The sequence below is a fragment of the Mirounga angustirostris genome, unplaced genomic scaffold (assembly GCF_029215605.1).
Source record: "Mirounga angustirostris isolate CCGP_5_RB_7025 unplaced genomic scaffold, mMirAng1.0.hap1 SCAF_5, whole genome shotgun sequence".
Lineage (NCBI taxonomy): Eukaryota > Metazoa > Chordata > Mammalia > Carnivora > Phocidae > Mirounga > Mirounga angustirostris.
This window is the reverse complement of record NW_026991713.1, coordinates 85,355,775-85,364,261: the sequence shown is the minus strand read 5'-3', so window position 1 is coordinate 85,364,261 and position 8,487 is coordinate 85,355,775. Positions and strand designations below refer to the sequence as shown.

The 8,487-nt window shown below is 38.7% G+C and overlaps 1 pseudogene; it reads left to right on the top strand.

Annotated features, from left to right (window-relative positions):
- The first annotated feature begins 2,360 nt into the window (after positions 1-2,360).
- LOC123839858 (small ribosomal subunit protein eS8-like) lies at positions 2,361-7,610 on the top strand (annotated as a pseudogene).
- The last annotated feature ends 877 nt before the right edge of the window (positions 7,611-8,487 follow it).

Below are 8,487 nucleotides of genomic sequence, written 5' to 3'. Positions count from 1 at the left end.
ATGGCACTTGCATGAAAATACTATATTCTCGCACTTCTCTATTTCTCTTACTATTTTCTAATGGGTCAGTCTACCTGTTCAACCTTATAAATACATCTCAGATCTGATCACTTCTCCCCACTTTCTTGGTGCCTCTTTTCAGCCTCCACCATCTCACCTCTACCATTTCCTTATGCAGCCCACCTTGAATGACCTGCTTCTCAATCCTTTCTCCACAGCCAGAGGGATCTTTTTAAAATAATGGTTAAATCATGCCAGTTTCCCTCACAAATCTCAACCTTGGCTTCTCATGACTCCCAAAAGAAAGTGCAAAACCCATAAGATGCTCCATGGTCCTTCTGGCTACAGCTCTCTCCTACTTATGAGCATATTTCTCATTCAGTTTCTTTCCACTTGCTGTTCCCTTTTCTGTCCTCACTCCAGGTGTTAAAATAACTTACTCCCTTCTTTTTTCATTCAGGCCAGAGTTTACTGACTGCCCGACCTAAAATAGTAACTACTTTCTACCCCTATAATTCTCTATTCTCTTACCTAATTTATTTTTTCTTTAGTATTTATAATCACCTAACATATTATGTATTTAATTATTATCCTCTTCTTCTTACTAGAATATAAGTTCCAGAAGAGTAAGAAATTTGTCTGTTTTGATCACTGGTTTTTGCCCAGTATTTAGATTAATGCTTGGCACATATTAGTGCTTGATAACTATTTATTGAATAAATTAACAGATTACCTAATTAATAACTGGAAAGCTTCCAGAAAATCCACTGAAAAGCTTTTGCAAACAGAAAGGGAATTTGGCAAGGTCAATGGTTCGAAGTTAATATAGCAATAAGAAAAAAGACAAAATAGCTAAAAATAAGTTTAACAATATCTAGGACTCTACTGATGGACATGAAGACTTGAAAGAGTAGAGAAATATACCTTACTTTGGGATATAAAGAATCAATGTTGTGAAGAAGCCTACTTTCCTTATTATTATATGTAATTAAAATGCCAGTAGGTATATTTTGGAGTAAATGGACAAAGATTTTTTTAAAAAATTTACTGATAATCAGTTGAGAATAATTAGAAACATCCTGGAAAGAAAAAGAATAGTGAGCTAGAACCAGGTTTATCAGATATTAAACTTGAAGTTAAGCTGTCATAACCTAAAGGATAGAAGACTGGTAAAGAAATGGAGAATTGTGGATTAGCTTCAAGAAATAGGATATAGACCTAGATTCATGTAGAGATTTAATAGATGATGATGGTAGCATTTCAGATCAGTGAGGAAACTCAATAAAGGAAACAGTTTCTAACAATTTAAAGTTTAGAAAGATAGTAAGTTTGTGACTTACCTCATTCCTGTACTGAAATAAATTTCAGATGGATCCAAGATTTAAATGAAATTCAGAAATCACCAAAAGAAAGCATAGGAAATTTTTTATGAGCATAGAAGTCATCTCTGTGTATCACAAAACAACCAGGGAGGGAAAATATGGATGATGCATTGACTGACTATTTACAAATTTCAAACTTTTATATTACAAGAATTACCATAAACAAAGTCAAAGAAAAATGAAAAAAATGGGAAAAATTATTTGCAACACATATGGCAAACAAAAGCTAATTTTTCTTGCTTTCACACAGAACTGAAAAAAAATAACGATCCTATATAAAATGGGCAAAGTGCTTCTGTAGCCATTTCATCAAAAAAAAAAAAAAAGAGAAATACTAATATCCAGCAAGCACATGAAAAGATTCTTTTCATTCCTGATTTTTAAATGCTAATTAAGATAGTGTGATGTACATTTAAAAATTACATATAGTTTTAGAGAGTAGTTAGAAAAATCACTCAAAATCTTTAAAAATAGAGCCCAATTAATAAATAATAGTATGTTCGCTACATGCTACAACATGGACGAACCTTGAAAACAGAAAGCTAAATGAAATGTATTATTCCATTTATATGGGACATCCAGAACAGGCAAGTCTATACAGAAAGTAGATTAGTGATTGTCAGGAGCTGAGGAAGAGTAGAGGAAGTGAGAGATGATGGCTAGGGGTATGAGGTTTCTTTTGCAGGCAAGAAAAATGTTCTAAAATTGTGATGATGGATGCATTCTGTAAACATACTAAAAACATACTAAAAACCATTGAATTTTCTACTTTAAACAGATGAGTTATATATGTGAATTCTATCTCAATAAAACTGGATAAAAAAACATACCACCAAAAATAAATAACAGCGTATCGATGTAGTGGAATATTAGGCTGGCAATAAAAGGTGTGGGAAATGCATTGTTGAGGAAAAACAACAAAAGGTTGTTAATAAAAAAAAAGCACAGGGTAGCTTTCTTTCCAGCCAGCTGTGAGCCATGGGCATCTCCTGGGACAACTGGCATACACAAGACTAAGGGCAAAAGAAAGTCCTACCATCAGAAGCAGAAGTTTGAGTGGGGATGCCCTGCTGCACTCAGATTGGGCCCTGCCCCCCCCCCACACACACAGTCTGAGTCTGGGGAGGCAACAAGAATTACTGTGCCTGGAGGCTGGATGTGGAAGCTGGATGTGGGGCACTCCTTCTGGGACTCCCAGTGTTGTATGTGCAAAACAAGTATCTCTGATGTTGTCTACAACGCATCCATCAATGGACTGCTTCACCAAGACCCTGTGAAGAACTCTCATGCTCCTTGACAGCATACCACCCCAACCATGCGCTACCCCGGGGCCCCAAGGAGGCCAAGCTGACTCCTGAGGAGGAAGAGATTTTATTTTATTTTTTATTTATTTATTTATTTTATGTCTTGTTTATGGTTGGAATTTTTCTTTTTTTTTTATTATGTTATATTAATCACCATACAGCACATCATTAGTTTTAGATGAAGTGTTCCATGATTCATTGTTTGTGCATAACACCCAGTGCTCCATTCAATACGTGCCCTCTTTAATACCCATCACCAGGCTAACCCATCCCACCACCCCCCTCCCCTCTAGAACCCTCAGTTTGTTTCTCAGAGTCCATAGTCTCTCATGGTTCGTCTCCCCCTCCGATTTCCACCCCTTCATTCTTCCCTGAAGAAGAGATTTTAAACAGAAAATGATAGAAGAAATGAAGAAATATGATGAAAGGCCAAAGAATGCCTAAATCAGCATCTTCTGGAGGAGAAGTTCCAGCCAGGTAAGCTTCTTGCGTGCATCACAAGAAGACCAGGCCAGTGTGGGAGGCAGATGGCCATGTGCTAGAGGGCAGAGAGCTGGAGTTCTTGCTGGGGAAAATCAAAGCCGGGAAAGCAAACAAATCCTCCTCCCTCCCATCTCTGCTCATGTAATAAAGGTGTTTATTGTTAAAAAAGAAAAAGGCAGGGGGTAGTGCATGCGGCAGAACAGTTTGCATATAGGAGTCCTTTTTTTTTTTTTTGTAACAAAAATAAGCAAACCTAGGCTTATTCATGCATAGATAATTTCTGGAAACAAACACAAGAAATTGTTAACAATGTTTGCTTCTGGAGACCAGACTGACTTTCAACAATGGAGGAATATATTCTTCTTACTCTGTATTCCTCTATACCATTTGAAATTTTTTATGAACATGTACTTACTTTTTTGATTAATTTTTTCAAATTATCTTTTTTTTTAAAGATTTTATTTATTTATTCATGACAGACAGAGAGAGAGAGAGAGAGAGAGAGAGGCAGAGGGAGAAGCAGGCTCCCCGCAGAGCAGGGAGCCCGATGCGGGACTCGATCCCGGGACCCTGGGATCATGACCTGAGCCGAAGGCAGACGCTTAACCATCTGAGCCACCCAGGCGCCCCAATTTTTTCAAATTATCTTAAAATTATAGGGCAATGCTAACATTCACATTTGCTCTAATATTAATTGGTCATTTGTTTCCTCCATCATTATTCTTTCTCTAGGAAGAAATTTCAGTGCACCTCATGTCTGTGAAAGAAGCCTGACTTAAAAATTAAAAGGTTAGATGTCAAAATTAAAAGGTTAGATGTCAATGGAAAGAAATACTTAAAATCACAGATTAAGGCTTAAATGTAAGACCTGAAACCATGAAACTCTTAGAAGAAAACAGGAAAAAAGCTCCTCAACACAGGCCTTGGCAATGATTTTTTGGGATATGATACCTCAAGCACAAGCGGCAAAATAAAAAATAGACAAGTGGGACTACATCAAATTAAAAAAGCTTCTGCCCTGCAAAAGCCATCATCAACAAAGTGCAAAAACAATCTATGGAATGGGAAAAATATTTGCAAACTGTATAACTGATAAGGGGTTAATATCCAAAATATAGAAAGAACTCCTACAACTCAATGGAAAAAAATCAAATAATTCAATTTAAAAGTGGGCAAAAGTCCTGAATAGACATTTCTCCAAAGAAGATATAAGAAAAGCTAACAGGTACCAGGAAAGATGCTCAACATCACTGGTCATTAGGGAAATGCAAATCAAAAGCACAACAAGATATCCCCTTAAGCCTGTTCGGTTGGTCACTGTGAAAAAGACAAGAAATAAATGCTGGCAAGGATGTGGAGAAAAGGGAACCCTTTTGCACTGTTGATGGGATTGTAAACTGGTACAGTTACTATGAAAAACAGAATGGAGGATGCTCAAAAAATTAGAAATAGGACTGCCATATGATCTGGTAATTCTACTTCTGGGCATATGTCCAAAGGAAATGAAAACACTAACTTGAAAAACTATCTGCACCCCCATGTTTATAGTAGCATTATTTGCAGTAGCTAAGACATGGAAACAACCTAAGTGTCCACTGACAGATGAATGCATAAAGAAGCTGTGGTATCAGTATATTTATATATATATAAAATTCAGCCATAAAAAATGACAAAATTCTGCCATTTGCAGCAACATGGATGGACATCAAGGGCATTAACGCTTAATGAAATAGGTCAGAAAGAGAAACAAATATCGTATGATCTTATTTACATGTGGAATTTATAAGCAAACAAACACAAACAAAAAGCCAAACTCCTAGAAAAAGAGATCAGATTTGTGTTTACCAGAGACAGGGAGTAAGGGGAGGGGAATTGGAGGAAGGTGGTCAAAAGGTACAAACTTCCAGTTATAAGATACGTTAAGTGCTAGGGTTGGAAGGTAGAGCATGATGAATATGGTTAACAGCTATATGACATACGAATGTGAAAGTTACAAGGAGAGTCAATTCTGAGTTCTCATCACAAGGAAAAAAAATTTTTCCTTTTTTTTTTTTTGCTTTTTCTTTTAATTGTATTTGTATGAGGTGATAAATGCTAACTCAATTATTATAGTAATCATGTCATAGTATATGTAAGTCACTCCATTATGCTGTACGCCTTAAACGTATACAGTGGGGTGTGTCTATTATATCTCAAAGCTGGAAAAAATGCAAATTAAAAAAAATTGTGAGGGAAGAGAATGAGATCTGCTGCTCTTGTTCAAGTGTACACATATTGCCAGGTGGTTTTCAAAAGACTGGGTGTTCGCTGGGGCTTGTCCACTATTGTTATGCAGAAAAGCACCTTCCAAGAGCTGAACATGAGCGGGTAAGGTCTTTCATGGACTGAAGGTCCAGTAAAGATTGCTCTTGTTTTTATTAGAGGCATTAGCTATGAGAGAAAGTTTTTCGCTTATTCATTTGTTCATTTATTCCATCAATATATATTGAGTGCTTGCTCATGCAACATGCTGGACCAGGCACTGGGTATGTAGTGGTGAATAATAATAATCATATTTACTTTTATTGAGCTATTAACCATAGCGTGGTACTGAGCACTTAATAATAATAATCCTCACAATAATCCTGGGATGTGGATACTATTATACTTTTTAACAGAAGAGGAAACTAGGGCTTGAGAGATTGAGTAGGTTGCTTAACATTACATAGCTAATAAGCGGTGACCTTGGGGTTTGAACTGAGGGACTCTGATTCCAGACCATTTACTTCTAAACATTATGTACTGTCTTTAAAAGCACCAGTAATCTCTGCGGGAGAAGGGAATCCTGCCATTCTATCATTCCTGCATGACAGGCAAGAATAGTTGTACCAATATTACTAGCAAGGGGGGAACAAGACAGATATTTTTCTTGTACTCATTCAATTAGTCAACAGGTTTTTTTTTTTTTTAATTATTTACCATATTCTTGGTACTGCTCTAAATCCTGAGGCCATAACAGTGAAAAAGATTGGTAAGATCTCTGCCCACAAGGCATTTGCATTCTAGTAGGGAAGAAAGTCTAAACAAATAAAATGCAAAAAATATTCAACCAGCAAATTGAGGTGAGAGAAATTGATTACAAGAGTAGAGTAAAATCGAGGGAATTGTGATTAAAGGTCAGAGAGAGACTCTGAGTAAGGGACCGTGGCCAAGATAGTAACATGCACTCAAACCCATTTCCTTTCCCTTCTGGGCACAGAGCTAAACAACATCTCCCGGGCTCTTTTATACATTCATGGAGCCAGGGGCATTTGGGCAAGATTGGCAAATTCTTCTTTGAGACCTGGTGTTACACCTCTGCTGTGATGCTCCACACATGCATCCTTCATCTTCCTGCTGGGCACAGCCAATCCAGGGAAGGAATCTGAGGCTTTAGAAAGTGATGAAGCCACTCTACCGAAAAGGGCCCCCGACTCCTCATTAGGAAGTCTGGCCCTAGAAACCAGCTGATTAGACTGTGTCATGACTGAGGGATGAACCTTTTTTTGAATAAGCCACAGAGACTTGGGGTTGTTATGGCAATAAGCACATCCTGACATATAAAATGCTACTGAAGCTAAGTCTTGAGGGATGAGAAGGTTGTAGTGCGGCAGAGAGTGTTGCAGAGGAAGGCAACCACGTGTGCAAAGGGTCTGAGGCAGGGAAGGCACTGCTGCATACAACAATCTGAAAGATGCCAGTGTGCCTGCAACTTCAGTGCGTGGGGGTGTTGAATTGGGGAGGGAAGCCTGTAGCCCATCCAGGCAGGTCTTTGTAGACCAGGGTATGAGTGAGAACTTGATTCTCAATGCAATGAAAAGCCATCAATGTGTTTCAACCAAAGGAGTGTCATGATTCAAGTGATAAAAATAATACCCTGGGGGCGCCTGGGTGGCTTAGTCTGTTAAGCCTCCAACTCTTGGTTTCAGCTCAGGTCCTAATCTCAGGGTCCTAGGATTGAGTCCCAAGTCGGGCTCCCCGCTAAATGGGGAGCCTGCTTGTCCCTCTCCCTCCCCCTTTGCTCCTTTCCCCTCTACATCTTCACCCCCTGCCCCCCCCTCACGTGTATGTGCACTCTCTCTGTCTCTCAAATAAATAAATAAAATCTTTTTTTAAAACATAGCCTGAATTTTTAGTGTAGAGTGAATTAGAAGGGGCAAGACTACCTCCAGGAACAGGATGGGCTCCATCTGTTGTGAGGCCCAGTGCAAAATGAAAATATGACGCCTTTGATCAAAAATTACTTAAAATTTCAAGGCTGCAACAGCAGAGCATTAAACAAAACACAGGTCATTGCAGCAGGAATGAAGGGGATTGGGTATTCTCTCCAGGTGACATGAGACCAGAAGAAGCAGCAGTTACCCCGATGAATGACAGTGTGGAAATGGCAGTGGCAGATGGTGAAGCCATCTACACCACTTAGAAGTAAGGAACAACCTCCATGTGAAAGGGGTTGCAGGGAAAGCCAACCCCAGGATGAGACCCCAGAGGTTAATGAAAGCAAGGGGATGCAAAGGCTTTTGCGGAAGGGATTCAGGATGTAGGTCTGTTTACTGATCAAAGCATGGGAACTTCAGAGGGCACAGTGTGTTGGTGATGAGAGTGCCTGACCGAGATGACTAATGTGGGATGAGACTCAGTTCCCGTGACCTTTCTTGACGGTTTATCAGGGATGAGTATGGTGATGAGAACAGCAGAGAAGATGTCCTCTCAGACTACTCTCAGTTCTGTTCCCAATTAGATCCCAAGAAAGTGGTTTATAATACTAAGCAGAGGAAACACTCTATCTGGGGGGAGGGGGTCTGATTATTCCCAGAATCCTAGATGAGGAGCTTATCTAGGGCAACACGGAACCTCCCGTAATGTCTGAGGCTCTCTCTCATATTCTTTCTCAGTGATTTGGTGGTTGATGTCTCCTAGACGTCTGAGGAGCGTGTGGTTTATCTAAACTGTAGTTTCAAATCTATTCTTAAAATGATTCCAAACAGCCCAAGTTATTAATTTATAATCCAAAAGAAACAAAACAAAATAAACTAGATTGAGATTATTTTTTTGAGCTAGAACACACCTTTGAACTAATAAACTATCTCACAGTAGGAAGGCAAACCCATATCAACCCGAAGCAAAATTAAATATGCAGATAAAATGCCAGTGAAATGCTATTTTGCATAGATTTAAATATTGTAATTTGCTGGGTTTGTGAGTCAGGCAGATGCAGTTCATTTTGAAGCAGCTTTTGGGTCTTTTCACATGATTTGGCTATTCTTAGATTTCTGAGTCATTCTGTCCTCCATGCTAGT